Raw genomic sequence first — 18,777 nt, 5'->3', positions numbered from 1 at the left:
GCCATTTTGAGCATTGAACATGAAAAAAAAAACGGATAAAATTATAGACAAATTTTTGCTCCTGAAGAACCGAAGGTTATTGTGTAAACAGTTCTTAAAAATTTAGTGTTCTATTCCATCCCAAGTGAAATATAGTAATAATGATGCTTACAATACCTCTCCTTAGTTTTATATTTATGTGTGTTTGTGTGTTTCGTGTTCCGGTGTGACGATACAAGAAGAGTTTCCATTCCGTTTTATTCTAGGCAATGAAAGTACTATATTTTACGCTAGTACACAAAAATATTCTGCATTAATCTTTCCTCTGTGTGGAATGTATAATCTCGGATAACCGAAACCGGAATTATCCCAAATCGTAAATCAAAAAACATGTACTGTACTGCACGGGAACAATCTAGAGGAAGGGGACGCGCTAGGCTATGCCTAATCCACATGCTTTAAAGATAAACTATTTTAGTACTAACTACATATAGATGTACTGTAGTCCTAAAAGTGTTCATTTAACTTACAAAAACTAAAACCTGAACCACTGGCATGACAGACGTTAAATTCTGAGACAGCGTCAACACCATATGTTAACGACTGATGGACCTACGACCACCTGAGTGAGGAACAGGTGGTCAGTCCATTGCGTCACCCTCCTCCCCGTATCACTCCCTAGTTTTCCTTACGACACTGGAGAGATGCCAAAAGTTTGGAGTACTCCAGCGCAGGATTGAACCCGGGATTACGTGGATATGAATTCAACGCTCTAACCACTAGACTATGGAGCTCCTTAAATTTAATAAAGAACGTAAGTGTAGCCTACAAAGCGAGTTTTCAAGTTATTTGATCTTCAAAACATTTCAGATAACTAAAAAATATTGTAGTACAGGCCCGGTAATAGTTGCCCATGACTTAACAAACAAATAAATATACTTGAAATAATCCCCCTACTTTAGTTCGGTTAACCCTGGTTATACTGTATTATTATTATTATTATTATTATTATTATTATTATTATTATTATTATTATTATTATTATTAATAATAATAATAATAATAATAATAATAATAATAATAATAATAATAATAATAATAATAATAATAATAATAATAATAATAATAATAATAATATTCGTAGTAGTTGTAATCATAGTGGTAATACTGTTAACAATGTAAAATGGTACAATAGTACGCATACATAAATTCTAAATGAAGTTCGAGTAACACATGGCCTTTTGTTAAGTTTTTGCTGGGGGGCCCCGAAGCCAGTATCGCCGCCACTGTATATATATATATATATATATATATATATATATATATATATATATTAAAAATCTTATTTTATGTAAATCCTTGCTTCAACTTTTTTGTATTAATTTTAATAATTTTGTGTTATTAATATATATTGTGTTTTCATTTTATATGGGCTGAGGGACGGCAAACGCCTTTGGCTTAGGGCGAGAAACCATTAAATCTAGTAATGGCAAGTTTTAAGCATTTTACGCATTAAGCTAATTAACCATTTTACCCCTCGGATTTATTATTCTGCCCTCAACGTACCTTTATCCTGTGTTCCCATTGGCGGCTTTAGCGAATAGGCACGGGTCTACCCAAAAATTTTGAAAAATATATAAACACTGAAAGATACCGTGCAGTTTTACTATACGGATCCATACTATAAGCGGTAGTCGGAGCAGGAGTAGGAGTAGGAACGGGTTCGTTGGGTTCTGTTCTCGACAAAAAAAAAAAAGGCAAATTAAAGACTTCTCTAAATTTTTCCGTACATTTTAGATAATAGGCGTAACTTAAGGGGAAAAGTGGGGCTACTGGCCGCCCCAAAATTTCTGAAGTTTATTACGATAGTCATCCAGTGCTATCTGTGAACTGAGCTGAAGCGAATAAGGCCTTTAGGCGACTAACCAGGCCAAGAGAAGGGATGGGCAAGGAAATGAAAAGGTGTCCCGACAAAACGTACCAGCGACAAAACGTACCACTTGAATTTTCGCGACATAACGTACCACTTTTGACGACCTGTCATAAATGACAACCTGTCATGGATTAATTAAAGCATTTCTGATATTTATTCCACGACAAAACGTACCACTTATATAAATTACAACCTGTCTTGGACTAATTAAAACATTTCGGATATTTAATCCGCGACAAAACGTACCACTTCAAACATTTTCTTTTTGCAGTGTGTTCACAGATTATTCTCCAGATCGAACAAACTTCTCTTAAAGGTTCTGTACGTAACAAACGTAACATTAAATACGTTTATCAGCGAGTAAGAGAACACGAGTCTTCCAAAATACATTAGACCAATGTGGATGCATACATATCTAACGAAAGAGAACATAATGTTAAGAAACTACTACCTCATGAACAGGTAAGACAACGGTAGTATAAGGTTGAGAACAACAGACAGGTAATGTATCGAGTTGTCAAAGTGCAGAAACTCATTGGTAAAAGAGGGCTCATTTACAGAGGAAATGTAGCAGCCTATAAACTGAAATACACAGCTATAGATCATGGAAACTTTTTGGATGTTATTCCTTTCTTAAGCAAATTTGATCTTCCGCTTGAAAGTAATTTAGATAAGGTCACCGAGAAGAGTCATATACGAGGAAGTAAGCAGGATAGTGGTCACATAACTTTTACTAAACACGGTGAATTATGTTTTGAATGCTATCAGCACATTTATCAGAGAAGATATTTCGAAAGAAGTCTCTCAAGCTTCAATATTTTCTGCTCTATTAGACTACTCAAGATATAGTAGTTTCAGGCCAGTGCTCTGTTGTTTTACGGTATGTTGTTAAAATGGTTGTTAAACAAAGTATTGTTGTCATTGTAAAATGCATATCTACCACAGGTCAGTGTCTTTGCGGCTTACTGCTGGAAATTCTGCAGAAGTTGAACCTTGATATTAAAAAGTGTAATGGAAATTTAACCGATGGCTCAAGTAACATGCAAGGACAATATTCGGTTTTTTTTTCAATTCACCTATGATCAGTTACACGTGTGATTCTGTTGATTTTAAGTTTAACGACCCCTTTTAGCAGCGAGCCTATATGAGACGGGACATATTGATTTACGGGAAATCCGAAGCACATGAGCTCCCGCCAGGAATCGAACCCAGGTCTCCCACGACACAGGCGCATACGCTAACCGCTTAACCACTAAGAAACTCAGTTAAAAGTGTGATGTTACGCTCATATATTCAATCATGTCATCTGATAAAAAATTGCATTGATTCTGTGTCATTGTTCTGCTGAATGACTGTGCGATATTTATGCGTGAGTCTTATCAGCAAATGGACATTTGGAAGATCAAATGCTAATAAAGGCGTCTTACAGTTATTGCGGAAACAAGATGGTAGAAAACACACTGTTTTTCAGAAAAAGTTTGGTCATTTTTCGAACCCAGAAAGTGCTTTGTATATAGAGTTGATCATAATAATTAAGAAAATTGCTTCTACAGAAAATATCAAACCAAAAGCTAGGTGTAAAGGGAAAGGATATACAAAAGATTTTTTTCAAGTTCAAAACAACTCGGACAGCACAAATGTTCCTTAAGATATTTCAAGTGACGACGTCTCTGTTAAACTATCTCCAAATAGAGGGTGCTGCTAGTGTAGTCCTATCGGATGGTGCAGACTACTCTGTTCCAAGTGAAAGAGTAGAGAGATAATTTTGAATCCGTTAAGAATGCAGCATTAAGCTTTGCAGAGTGGGCCAATAACAAATTTGAAGACTTAGAACGTGATTTCTTTTTTTTTTTTTTCTGTTGACCTGTCGACAATTCGCCTTCAGAGACGGACAAAGATTTTCCTGTGAATATGAAGATGAAGCTGCTTCTATCCAGTGACCAGGAACTGCATCGACGCATTCAACACAATATTGGACATGGTAGTTTCGAGTATTTCTTCAAAATTCAAGAAGCAATGTACTTTATGGATTATTTGGACCCTAGACACTTCAACCTAGTACCAGAACTTCCAGACGTGTCTTCCGATAAATTTACATATTTTCTGAAAAACTTCAGTAAAGAAGTTTCCAAGGATACTATAAATGTATTCTCTTGGATTTTTGAAGGAAAGTCAGTCTTGATGACGAGCACAACCGAGATAAAATGACTGTGCTGATGGTGCAAGTGATTCAGAATTAGGAGAAAATACATTTGTTTACAAGGAAAGCGAATGCAAAACGTGTTGCAAAATTGTCCAATGTGCTGCGTTTTGATTTTGCAGAATTGTAAATTTTGCAGTAATACTTATCCAGGTTTCCAGCATACAAATTTTTATTGACTTTGCCCGTAACTCAGGTAACATGTGAAAGAAATTTTTCAAAACTGAAATAAACTGAAATACATTAAAAATAGGCTAACGAGTACCATGTCTCAGGAACATTTGAAAACATTTATGTTGATGTCTATTGGAAAAGATTTATTTAAAAATATTCGAATGCAAAAGTGATAGATACAGTAGCATCAAAAACTAGTACACTAAAACATCTGCTAATTCTGTAATACAGTATAGGGCCTACGTTCTCCTTGAACTTCATATAATATTTTGAACAATTCAGAATAATATGCTGATGAAAGAATATCAGGTTTTAATTGCCAATTGTTAATACTATTGACTTAATATAGAAAGAAAACTGTGCAACTTGATTTGTGACATTGAGATGCTGGTGGCCCTTGTGGGAGAAAGCGCCCGTCTAATAATACCTATCCGTCTCTGGTCCAAAGCCTGGATAACGTCTGATGGAAATCAGCAAATATTCAAATATTGCATATGCAAGATTCTTGCTGGTCTTGGTCTGGTGAGAATCTTGCAGGTATGGTCTTGGTGTTGCGAGAATCTTGCAGGCATGGTCTTAGTCTTAGCCTTAGTCGTAGTCTTGGTCTTGCATCGGTACTTTTGTCAACATCAATCTGTTCAACTTTTAACCTTATTTTGGCCGAAATACGAGTATATATACTTGTATGCTGTCCTATCAAGTGGTACGTTTTGTCGCCTGTCATTATTTGATGGCTGATTGGAAGACTCTTCGCAAGTAGCCCTCCAGTCAAGTGGTACGTTTTGTCGCTTGTCATTATTTAAAGTGTTTTTAGAATATCCTTCACAAGCATTCCTCAGGGTAAGTGGTACGTTTTGTCGGTGGTACGTTTTGTCGCTAGTACGTTTTGTCGCGTATTCAGTGAAAAGACAGCGACCCTGGCCTGATAAAAGGTACCAGGTAAAACCTCAGTCAGGATGACCGGTCGAAACAGAGTTCGTGCCCATGCTCCAGGTTTCCCATGATGCTCGTTAGGTATACACACTGCCCAGGGCTTAAAGTGGCTTCAGTGAATAGCCGCCTGGCCAGAATACTTATCCACAGTGATTTGCCAGAACATAGTCAATAATGAAAGTAAATAATCCATGTTCCTGATCTGGTTTGATAAATCATATGAATAGCCGTTTCATAGACGGAACGAAAATATTAATTAAAAATTAATGCATAAAATTTATAAAGTGATAAATGTTGCACACGAACTAAATTCCGACAGTAGGCTGATTTGTCGGAATGCAGTTCCGGCGCGTTCTGGCTCACTTTAAGCCCTGGCATTGCCTCTCTACTACTAACTGGATAATTGTCACTCATTTTCGATGCATGTGATCTCACACCTGTGGTGAGCTGAAGTGAACGCGCTGGGCATAGCCAGATTTCGAGGTGTGCGCGTATGTATATGAACAAATGAAATATTTAAATATTCGCACCACAATGGTGGAGTGCCCTTAATGGACAGTCTCAAGAAGTAAATAGAGGAATTAACAGAAGTTATGTAAATGAATTACATTAATTACTTGCGATTGCTTAAAATTTTAGAAATATTAAAAAAAATACGGTAGAGATTTAAAAAAAAAATTAAAAGGATTATGAGATTTGTTAAACCACAAGACACTCTTTACCTCAGGTAATCTGTGGTTTTACTTCAACTCAGATGCTCCATTGGAATGGTCAGATTACAACCATACACCTTTTTTTCTGTTTATGTTTTTGCCATTCTGTAAAAGAAAAAAAAAAACATTTGCGAAATTTTCCACATACCCTAATTGATGTCTGGAATGCGTACAAGACAGACAGACTTCCATGCGATTTTGTTGATTTTTTTTAATGGTGATAAAGTAGACACTCCACTCCCACACATATATCATACAGTTTTTACACACTTGTACACACACACACACACACACAAAGATTTTATATTCACACGAATATTAAACTGAAGTGACCGGTCGATCAAAATAAATAAATAAATAATGAATTATTAATTTCTTTCTATGAAAATTTTGCCTTTATATATTTTCGTTCATAGTTCGTGCACGTGTCGTTTTGATGTGTTCTTCATTGTCTTCTTTCTTCAATCCTCTCTCTTCTCACTAAAGTTCTCTCGGAATCCTGGAATCTCCTAGATCAGCCCTGGCCACGGCGAGCAGATAGTGGAAACTCTCCTCGTGAACGCTCACGAGCATTCTACGAGCAAATACCGTTGTTCGTGCTTCGTGAATCTTCGGGTTTTGTCCTTAGAGGAGCGGAAGTGTTGTCAACCTTGGCGGTAATCACTAGCTTACCAAATAAAAAAAAAAAAAGTATGTATAGTAACTGATTGCCATTTAGTGTATAGTGTTTTTTACAATGTGGTAACCGTTAACTATAGACAACACAAACTGGTAACAGCAATCAAATGATAAACTATGTACGTTCCTTTTCTTCTTTTTTCTTTCCTTTTGTTAAAGAAGGATGTGGTGGAACCAAACCATCGCTTACATTTATAAAAATTTGCCAGTTTGCCCAATGGAAAACCAGTTTTCAATATATATATATATATATATATATATATATATATATATATATATATATATATATATATATTATCAAGTTCTTAATCCGAGTGTGGGTATGTTGTTTCGCTTTTTAGGAAAACAGATAATCTGTTGATACGAAAAAAAAATACTGTAGCACTTGTTTGTAATTATCTAAGTATTATCTCCAGAAAATTAGCTTATGCATGTATGTGTGTACGAATAGGCTTAGCAAGGGGTTGGTTGTGGAGATTAGAAGCCACTATCAATAGGAAGAATAGTATTTCTTACTCCACTTTTAAAGTGGGGCCGCGGTGGCTCAGTGGTAGAACGTTCACATCTGGTGCTTGGGGTTCCGGGTTCGATCCCAGCCCCCGCCAAGTGAACTTTGCGGTGGACAAACACCGTGTGCATGGGTTTTCTCGGGGTTCTCCCATTTCCTCCCACTTTCTTCATTCTATAATTTCATTCATTACTCATCATCACCGTCTCCTTTAGCCTAACCGGTATAACCGTGGGACGTAAAACCCAAAGATTTCATTTCATTTTTTCCACTTTTAATGTTACTTTGATCGCAAAGAATCAAACAAAATATTAAGAGAGCCAAAGAGATTTTCCATTTTTAAGAGTGACCATTAGTGGGTACCATTAGTTTTTTTTTTTTAACAAAAAGTGTCTTTTTAATAAGGAAAAATATATTGTCCCTGGCTGGTTGCTTGCCGGTAGCTTGTTAAAAGTGAAAAAGAATGTTAAATCATATCAACGACTGAAGCTACACGCGTGTCTTTCTTCGATAGTTACTGACTGGTTTTGAAAGTCACGATGTTGTAGGCCTACTGTAACAGCGTAAACTTGGAAGGGAACGTTCCAACTGAATGATACGAACAATTATTCCCAATGTCTTGAACATGAAACGTGGATTGCACGGATAACGCTTAAAGTGGGCTGGACTGCACTGGAATTTCCTTCCGGCAAAATAGTGTTTGGTCGGAACTCAGTTCTTCTGTGTAATTGTCTCTTAACAACATTTGAACATTTCTTTTAGATAATATCTAACTAACTCTATGGCCTATGGAACCCGAAGGTTCAATGCGGCGTTTACAACATATTTCCACTAACTTCTGTCCTTAGCCAACTGGATCCAGTTTCTACTCTATACTCTTATTTCTGCAAGATCCATCTTAATATTGTCTTCCCATCTACGTCTAGGTCTTCCTAGTGGTCTTCTTCCAATTGGGTTTTCAGTTAAAATTATGAAAGCGTTTCTAATTTCTTCCATTCTGGCTACACGGAATGACCACCTGAGCCTTCAAAAACTTAATGACCCTAACAATGTTAAGTGAGCGGTATAAACTATGCAATTCCTCGTTATGAATTTCCTCCAATCCCCATTTTCATCCGTCTTTGGTCCGAATACTACTACTACTACTACTACTAATAATAATAATAATAATAATACGCATTATTATTATTATTATTATTATTATTATTATTATTATTATTATTATTATTATTATTATTATTATTATTATTATTATTATTATTATTATTATTATTATTATTATTTTCAACCTCCCGTCGTTCTGCTATCAATCTAGCAACGAAAGGCGTTCACAACTTAGCAAACGTGAAGCGAGTGACAAGTTACAGACCGAGTGCTAATATAATACAATGTCACGAATTGTGTAAGCAAGCTAAAAAAGGCCTGAAACAATTCGTTTTCGATTTTTGCAGTCGTTTTTACGTCTGTAAGCTGACATGTTTAATATTAGTTTCTTTCTTTCTTTCTTTCTTTCTTTCTTTCTTTCTTTTTCATTTGTTAGTTACTTCAACGCTAACTGTAACCTCTATCATGCGTCTTCCTGAATCAAAAAACGCACCAATTTTATTTCCTGCAGTGTTTTCGCGTCACTTCTTTCGAAATGGGGAGGGGGAGAGCACACCTGCACATTTCACGCTTGCGTCTGCTTAATGCTTCAACATCGTGCGAATTTGTGACCAGACTTGGCCGTAGGTTTTTTACCATCATGTGTGGTTGGCAACACTTATCGGATGCAGTGGAAGGGGCGGAGCTACCAACACCTGTGCTCACCTGTTCTTATCTCCGCTCGTTGTCGCTCACGCTTCGGCTCCGGGAGCCAATTCATGGGCAGGCCTGTCCTAGATGATATCAATTGCTGCTACTGGCTGCCGTTCTGGTTGTTACTTCGCTGCACTGGCCTGTCTTTCTTAGCATCTCTGGATCTAGTCGAAGACATCTGGTTTATGCAGTGCTACTGGATAATTCTCGTCTGGATTGCCTCAAAGCAGTAGCGTAGCCAGGATGTGTGTTTGGGGGGGGGGGCAAGTGCTGTTATAGGTATATATAGAAAAATTACAAACAAAAAAAATATATAAACATAAAAATATATAAAACATTGCAAACATCAAAGTACCAAAGTACATTGTTGGACCTCTTTGGGGGGGCGGCCCCTCCGCCCCCCCTTCCCTACGCCACTGCCTCAAAGTCTCTGGAAATGTGCTATTTCTACGGTCCAGTTCCAAAGTTCACACTACACTAGTCACATATGATGCACTTAAAATTCCACTATTCGGATTTTTCTTCTTTTTTGTATATTTTACACGGCGAACTACATATGAGAGTTATATGCTAGTAGTCATTGTCCTAGCTGCAGATTCAAAACTCAGTCTCTTCATTATTACAAAAATATTCTAACTCTCCTCTTTTTCCATCTCGTCTCGTGATATGTGTTCCTCGTAAAGCATACACCGATATGACGTTAAGTTCTGAGACAGACTTGCGACAATTGATATTTCAGATCGAGACGAAGAAAATACACTCAATCTTGAGTAACGTCGCGATTCTGTTTTATAAATGTGCCTATCTCACATAACAGACCATTGTCGCGATGAGTCTTACACTAACTATTACAGAGGATCACCTCTGTGTATCGCGTCTTAACATCAACTAACTCACTCCTTCCCTGTCAAACCGTTTTTTTTTTTTCAGAGGAAAGAGCATGATTTTTCAAACGCTCGCTCCTGACCTACCCAAAATTCAATGTATAGCCCCTTTCCGCGGACCCTAATGGTTTTGTCGCCAAAATATCTCGGTAGTACACTTTCACGTAATTTTTCATTTATTCTTAGATTATTATTGCTTGCCATCTGTATTGAGTTTGACCAGCGAATAGAGGAAATACTAAGCTTTAAAACGGTGTATCATACACTTTGTTATCCAATTGTTAAATACTTGTTTTCGTATTGTTTTTCCCAGCATCACTATCCATTTTCTTTGTAAACACCCTTCCTTGCCGAACCCAGTTCATGTGCTTTTGTTTACCTCGCCAGAGTACTCTAGTGGTGATCTCTCGCAACCTCCGCACACACGCTTGCTCTTGGTTTTTCACTTTTTTACACAATAATTATCATGAATCAACATTATATTCTATATTACATTATGCCAAATATTCCTCTGATTATATTTACATCGGATTCCAGCAGTGACATTCAACTTAGAATTAATAATCAGTAAATATACACATGTCGACTGCTATGACATTCATGGTACTGCGTCTCGCTGTTGTCTCAATTACACCAATGTCAAAAACAAGCACAGAACAGTAATAAGCTTTCGTTTTAAAGTTAAGATAACAACGGAAACTTCTCTGACCAAAATTACATCTTATATTAAATTTCTACAATTCTAAAATATGTAATAACGCTAGGATATGACTGCATTCATTATTTTCAATGGATGGAAACCTACTTGCAGGAAGAGCAGAAGCTCTTCACTGCCAAAACCGCGCTTAGAAGAAAAAATATAGGCTGGATTTGCTGGCGGGATCTAACCCAAGCTATCGAAGTTTCTGGTGTGAAAACTGGTCACTTGAAGAAAATCTAACACCTTATTGTTTCCAAGCATTCTAACCCACATGCTAAAATATCTGAGCAGAAATACACAAAGGTTTACGAATAGGATATATGGCGCCAGAGCTCTATCTGCAACTCTGTAACGTTAGCAACTCTACTCATTTCTACCTAACTATGTTAGAAGTATGATCTAAATATATGACCTAGATAAAAAATTTTCTCATACCACAATTCTTCTTAGTTGTAGATAGCAATCCTGTGCGCACGTACGCAGATCTCAACTAGGGATGGCCAGAACCGGTTCCCGGTGGAACCGGTTTTCGGGTCTGAATGGATCCGGTTCTAGAAAATCCGGTTCCAGAACCGGTTTTTCGGATCCAGGTCTGGAACCGGTTCTTCGGATCCAGGTCTGGAACCGGTTCTGAAAACAGAACCGGTTCCTCGCGGAACCGGAACTTTGTGGCCATCCCTAATCTCAACTGCTACGGAACATCTTTCTTTCTTTCTTTTTTCTTTTTTTTCTTTTTCTTTTTTTTCAAAATACTCAGTGGTGCTTTTCCAAGTTCAGTTTTCTTCCCTACCTATAGATTCTTATATTCCAAATGAAAACGTTTAATTCGCCTATCTTATATACTAATTAACCTAATATTGTATATATATATATATATATATATATATATATATATAGTCATCCTCCGTTATCAAACTAATCCTATGCATAATTCCAGAAATAAGTGAAAAATACTCCTATCCCAAACTAACTTGAATATTCTTAATTACCATACAGATATGTAAATTAATCTAATATTATGCAAAAATTTCGGGTGAAATTAACATAAAAAAATTAAAATAAAACATAGCTATATATGTTTCCTATACACCTAACTTTATTGCTTTTTTCGTTTTTAGACATTACATGTTCCTTTACGATGATAGTAATAATTTATAAACCGTAGTGTCAAATTCAGGATTTCTTTATTTTTTTGTTACATCATAAATACTTGTAATTTGAATAAAGATAGGAATTATCTTGAACATGTTTTTTTTTGGGGGGGAGGGTCACATATCCAGTGTAAAATTGTGATTGAACTATATCTAAAAATTATTTGCTCATGTTCAGAGATATTTATATATCTTCTCCCTTACTGATTCCTGCTGTTTCTTAGGCAATGGACAGTTATTTTTTTAAAAAAGTCTTATCTATGCTGATATTATTGTAAAATGTTCGACTGTAAACTGTCTTTAAGTCTGAAAATGTTCTAGAATAACAACGGAAATGGAACTCTGATTTTAACCACATCTGGTAATGTCTTGCAATAAAGGTTTTGCAATAAAAGAATTGGGGAGACCTTTAGCCAGCAGTGGTTCGACAAAAGTTGAGAATTATATATATATATATATATATATATATATATATATATATATATATATATATATATATATATATATATATATATATATATATATATATATATATATATATATATGTGTGTGTGTGTGTGTGTGTGTGTGTGTGTGCACGATGGGCCAGGTTACACTTATGGCACCAAAAATACAACAAAGAGTAAATATCTTATATTTTCCACTATTTATATTAAACCTTTTAAATTATGGCTTTTTTGAGGTATTTTGTAGACTTTCTCTCAATCATCTATTGCGTCAAGACTATTTATCGTAGGATCCTGGTTCATACCCCGTTTTGTTTCTAGTAAAGCAGTGTTTCCAATTGCGTCCGTAAAAGTTCCCTAAAGTGTACCAACTGCGGGAAATGTCCGCTCAAAGTGGGGAAAAGGGATTTTCTTTTTAAAAATCCCTCTTTTTATCGCGAATATCTCCCCTTTGGTATAGGATACGATCATGCGAATGCTACTAAAAAACTTTGCTTTATGGTGAAAGGAATGAGATACAAAGAGTGACCCTGGGAGGAATAGTTTTGATGCTACAGCCGATTTACATATTTTCCCTTGATAATACCTTTTTAGTGAATTTCTATACTATCATCATCATCACTAAGACTGTTCATTGTGGGAACATGAATTTTATCTCGTTTTCTTTGCCATGAACCAGTCTTTCAAACCCCTATGTGAGCAATGGATAAACAATTTTATATAAACATTTCCTGACTCATCCCTAATTATCGTAAAGACATGATTGATACATCGTTTTGTTTGACCAAAACCAGTCTTTTAAATGGTACTACTCGCATGTCTTTAGCATGTACCATAGTGGAGAAAATTCGCGGAAGAGGGACATTTTTGTCAAAAAATCCCTTTTTACCCGATTTTGGGTCCCTCTGGCCGGCCCCTGTGTCAACCCACAGAGCCCCAAAAAATCTCAAGCATACTACATACGATGTGTAATAACTGTACGAAGTTTCAATGTTATATCTTGAAAAATAAGAGAGTAAAAAAATATTGCCCCATGTGCAAAATGGTTTGTCCATTGCTCACATAGGTGAAAGCTGGTACTGTTTGCACATGGGGCAATATTTTTTCCCTCCCTTATTTTTCAAGATATAACATTGAAACTTCGTACAGTTATTACACATAGTATGTAGTATGTTTGAGATTTTTTTGGGGCTCTGAGGGTTGACACAGGGGCCGGCAGAGGAGCCCAAAATCGGGGAAAAAGGGATTTTTTGACAAAATTTCCCTTTTTTGCGAATTTTCTCCACTATGTTACATGCTAGAGACATGCGAATGGCTGCGTTTGAAAGACTGGTTCATGCCAAAGAAAACGAGGTACGTATCATGACTTTAGAATAAAAAGTGATAATACTGTAGATACTTTACTACAGTAATTGACTAAAAATGTGTAAAAAATGAAAAAAATAAAGAAATCGGGATTTTTTTGACACACGTGTGTTGACTCTAGCAACATGAGTCATACCTCATTTTCTTCAGCGTAAGGTAGCCTTTCAAACGGCACCACTCAAATTTCGCTATCGTGTACCTGTGAAGAGGAAAATGGGGAAAGGTATTTTTTTCTTTAAAAATCCCCTTTTTTCCATTTTGAACGAGATTTTCCCGCTTCTGGTACACGATAGGGAAATTTGAGTGGTACAGTTTGAAAGCCTGTCTCATAACGAAACCAACGAGGTACAAACCATGATTCTAGGGTAAATAGTAATATGTCAGGGATTTTTTGAAAAAAAAAAAAAAACTTCTCAAATATACCCTTCTTTTAAACCCATCGTCCATGTTTGTGACGTCACAGCCCCCAGACAGAGCACGCGAGGCTGCAAAATGCCCATAAAATATGTTTTATGATGCTTCCATATTTGAATGAATGCAAAAAACCCGGTCTAAAAAGCTTTACTAGAGACTTATAAAGCAAATTCCGAAGGTCGACGCCATGGCACAGGTGTTGTGCCATCATAATTTAAAAGGGTTAATGGTAGATAATTATTTAACAAATATTATCAACCACTACTGTAAAAGTAATTTCCTACTGTCATTACTCAATCCAATGTGCATAAGTGAGGAAGCGGGTCTACCCAAAATTACAATTCTAAAGCCGCCCCTGGTTCCCCTAAATATTCTCATGGGCGCAACACGCGCCCTGAAGCCCGCCTATGGGTACTCTGGGTTTATACACAGACAAGTCTATGGGTTTATAGGTGACTACAAGACGAAAGAGAAGTTCCCAGAAATTCTGAATTCCGTACTACATATGCTCCGCCCACCAGTGTATGGGACAGACATGCTTCTTTGAAGTAAATCTGGCTGTTTGCGTGGAATGGAAACAGTATCTACATGTGGAGTTTTCGTTTCGTCTGCTACGCAGCCCGAGGGTGTTTTGACACGTCCAGTTGAACAACAGATCGGCGACCTTGAAGCAACTATAGAGAGCGAGAAAACGCTTATACAAAAGCTCTGCCATCTTCGACAAAAGTTACAGTTTGTCACAAAATATTGTAAAATGTAGAATGTTTTTAGAACAAGTATAATATTATTAGTGAGGAAAGTGGCGCGTAATTCATCTTACTAAACGACATTTTCTGAAAAATAGTTGAGCTAAATTGAGAAGGTAAGTACAGTATTTTTGTTTACCTTTTTCTTTTACCCGTAACTTGATGTTTGATGATACTTCTGATTATGCAGTATGGGAGTCACAAGTAATGTATAATATGTACGCTGATTTCATGAAATTGTAGTTGTAGTACTTCCTGTTATTCATTAGGCGCGAAGACTAGGAGTCCTTCATTCGATTCTCTGTGCGTTTGTGTTTGACATTATATACACTGTCCATACTAGATTTTCTTGCGGTTCTCTCATTTCCTTTCACAGGTTCATGTTATTGGTTTGGAGTTTAATGTCCTCTTCAGCACCGAGGTTATTATGAGACATCGACCTACAGCTTAACATGGGATCCGAACCATATGAGCTCCCGCCGGGAATCGAACTCGATCTACCGCGCGAAAGACGCGCATGTTAATCCTTTAGCCACACGAGTGCTCGATTTCATATTGAAAATTTGTCATTAATTCTTACCTGGAGTTTTCCTCAATTCCACTTGATGGAATTGTAGGCTACTTGGAACGTGGTAAAGGAGTAATGTTTGTTTTAATTATTAAGATATAAAACTTAAAAACGCAGGTTATTTACTCAAGCTTGCGTTTTTGTTGTTGTTGGAACATGGCTAAAGTTTACATTTGAACAGTCAGTTTAAAGTTGGACATACCACTTCAAATTTCCTATCGGGGCCGCGGTGGCTCAGTGGTAGAGCGTTCACCTCTGGTGCTTGGGGTCCTGGGTTCGATCCCATCCCCCGCCAAGTGAACTTTGTGGTGGACAAACACCGTGTGCGTGGGTTTTCTCGGGGTTCTCCCGTTTCCTCCCACTTTCTTCATTCCACCATTTCATTCATTACTCATCATCACCGTCTCCTTTAGCCTAACCGGCATAATCGTGGGACGTAAAACTTAAAGATTTCATTTCTTTTCATTTCATTTCAAATTTCCTATCATACGTTATCTTATACGTTATAAAAATAAACTCAGGGGGTCCGCGATGTTTCAGTGGTAGAGCGTTCATCTCTGCTGCAAGGGGTCCTTGGTTCGATCCCAGCTTGCGGCAAGTGAGCTTTCTGGAGGACAACACCGTGCGCGTGGGTTTTCTCGAAGTTCTCCCAGGCGGCGATGGCTCAGTGGTAGAGCGTTCACCTCTTGTGCGTGGGGTCCCGGGTTCGATCCCAGCTCCCGCCAAGTGAACTTTGTGGTGGACAAACACCGTGTGCGTGAGTTTTCTCGGGGTTCTTTCGTTTCCTCTCACTTTCTTCATTCCACTGCTTCATTCGTTTCTCATAATCAACGTCTCCTTTAGCCTAGCCGGAATAATCGTGGGACGTAAAACTTAAGATTTCATTTTGAAGTTCTCCCGTTTCCTCCCACTTTGTTCATTCGCTTATTTCATTCATTTTTCATCATCACCGTCTCCTTTAGCCTAGTCGGTATATCCGTAGGACGAAAAACAGATTTCATTTCATTTCATTTAGAGTAGGCCTAACTCAGCAGTTCCTAATTAATGATGGGGGCGCGGTGGCTCAGTGGTAGAGCGTTCACCTCCGGTGATTGGGGTCCCTGGTTGGATCCCAGCTCGCGCAGTGTGGACTTTGTGGTGGACAAACACCGTGCTCGTGAGTTTTCTCGGGGTTCTCCCGTTTCCTCCCACTTTCTTCATTCCACCATATCACTCATTTCTCATTATCACCGTCTCGTTTAGCCTAACCGGCATAACTGTGGAACGTTAAACTTAAAGATTTCATTTCATTTTTAATTAATGATGGTCCTGGTCTTTGGTATCTATTATGACGGCGGAAGAAACATGAAAGAAAAAAAAGGGATTTAGGATTTAGATTTCTGGGGTTTGACATCTATGGCCATTTAGCCCGTTACATATGAGGGATGACGTCCCTCGGTGAGCACAATGTCTCAGGAAATGGAAGAAAGGGTTGAAGAAGAATTGAACCGGCCTAGGACGTGTAAGTTAGGTACTACCCTGACATTGCCTGGTGTGAATGAAGAAAACCCAGGAAATCTTCATTCGAATGGCTTGCCTGAAAAAAGCTTTTTACACTTTTTCGACCGAGTGCCCCCACCGCGAATCGAACCCGGTACTGTTCGAAGCAGCGGCGTTGAAGGAAAAAATGCTGCAAAAAGCAACATGCATAGTTAAGCTATATATATAAGATAGGTAGATAGATACATACGCACATACAGGGTCGGCGATTAGAGGGCAAGAGGGGTCAGTTGCCCCCACTTTCTGAAGTGTCCCCTTAATGTAGATAGTTTTATTTGGAAATGTAAAGTTTTTGTTTGTTTCACTGGTTCATTAAAAAAAAAAAAAAAAAAAATGATGCCATATAATTGCTCTTGCGTGAGTACGTATTGGTTATTTGTCTTCCTGTGGAGTTAAGAAAGCTGCAGATATTATGTTTTAATTGCAGTTCAAAGCAATTACTATTGCGTATTCCTTTAAATGCCTTAGCGTATGTTTGTAGTATTTACTGTCTTTCATTTTTCTAAGAGTACTAACATACATTTAATGTCATGTTTTGGCAGTGGCTTCGATTGGACGTTAAAAGTGGGGGGGGGGGGACAAGGCATGATATGAATATTTGTATATCAGTGTTAGTTTTCTTGTTGTTTTTAACACTTTGTTTGACAAAAGGTTGTATAACTAATAGGATACTATCTTTAGTTAAAATACCAAATATCGTATTTCATATTTTATTAAGTAAATTGACAAGAGCAACGCAAGTAGTTACTCATAAATAACGAAAGTGTAAGAAGAGACTTGATTGCTTGCTCATGAACACCTTACAATTCTGTCTGGAATATTGTGTGATCAGATTATTTAATAACAAATTTGCAAAACAAATAAATAGAAAGGATAACAGCAATCATAGTAATGAATAATGAGGTTTGTTTTGTAGAAGTTATATTGAACCTGGTGATTAATGAACAACTTATATTTCTAATTCCACACGTCATTAAATGTATGTTATTACTCTTACTAGGGATGTACTTGAACCTGAACCCACAAAGTAGGGGTGATGTATATATTTCCTGAAAGATTGGGTCAAGGTAAGATCAAAACCGGTTACCAAAATTGGGGAGGTCTCATGCATTCCGCTTGAGGGCAGCACTTTATTCATTATTAAAATCTTTAAGCGTGTCCATAAAGTCCGTTGCAATCCCGAAAAATCTGAAACAATGAGAGAAATATATATAAAAAGTGTCTTTTATCATTTTAAAACTACAACGTATCAAAGTAAAATAAATTGTCCCAGGGCCCCCGGCAAGTCCTAAACGGGGTCCAACTCAAAATTTTTAAATGGAACGTGGGTCAACTTCCATATGGTATGAAAGTTGGTGTTGAGTGAAATAAGATAAATCAAGTCTCAATTCTCTACGATAAGCCTGGGTAAAATAGCGTTAGGTCAAAATATCAACAGTCTTTATTGCAAAGTCTATGGCCATTCATATGAATCTGAAACCGTGGGATAGGTGTAAAAACAAAAATGCGGATATGTCATTATTTCAAAACTATAATGATTCAAAGTAAAGAAATATTCCAGAGTCCCTCGCAAGATCCCAGACGGGTCCCAATTCAAAATGTTGAAATGGGAAAGGGGTTTAAGTTGAGCATCGTATGAAAGCTGATGTTAAGTGAAAGATGAAACAAGTCTCGATTTTTTATGATAAGCCTGTGCAAAATGTCAACACAAGCGTATTGATACATTCTAGGTTTTTTCTACACTTGTCTCGAAATTTCAGATTAATGGACTAATAGTGGTCATAGACTTTTCAAAAACGCTTTTGTTGACATTTTGACCCATCGCCATTTTGCACAGGGTTATAGTAGAGAGTCGAGACTTGATTTACCTTCTTTCATTCAACACCAACTTTCATACCATATGCAACTTGACCCCCCCCTTCTTTCCATTTAAAAATTTTGAGTTGGACCCTGTCTGGAACCCTGCGGGGGACAATTTATTTTACTTTGATACGTTGTACTTTTAAAATGATGAAAGACACGATTTTCTGTTTTCATATCTGTTTCAGA

The 18,777-nt window shown here is 37.2% G+C and overlaps 1 protein-coding gene across 1 annotated transcript in view; it reads left to right on the top strand.

Annotated features, from left to right (window-relative positions):
- Positions 1-14,390: 14,390 nt before the first annotated feature.
- Positions 14,391-18,777, top strand: part of LOC145671739 (E3 ubiquitin-protein ligase TRIM45) — a 161,675-nt gene continuing 157,288 nt past the window's right edge. Inside the window, exon 1 of the mRNA XM_081740948.1 lies at positions 14,391-14,737. The gene's annotated coding sequence lies outside the window, so the exon portion shown is untranslated. The remainder of the gene's footprint in view (positions 14,738-18,777) is intronic.

The sequence above is a fragment of the Thermobia domestica genome, chromosome 2 (genome assembly GCF_964235325.1).
Source record: "Thermobia domestica chromosome 2, izTheDome1.hap1.1, whole genome shotgun sequence".
NCBI classification, from domain to species: Eukaryota; Metazoa; Arthropoda; class Insecta; order Zygentoma; family Lepismatidae; genus Thermobia; species Thermobia domestica.
Note: the sequence above shows the minus strand (reverse complement) of the source record. Positions and strands in the feature narration are given on the sequence as shown.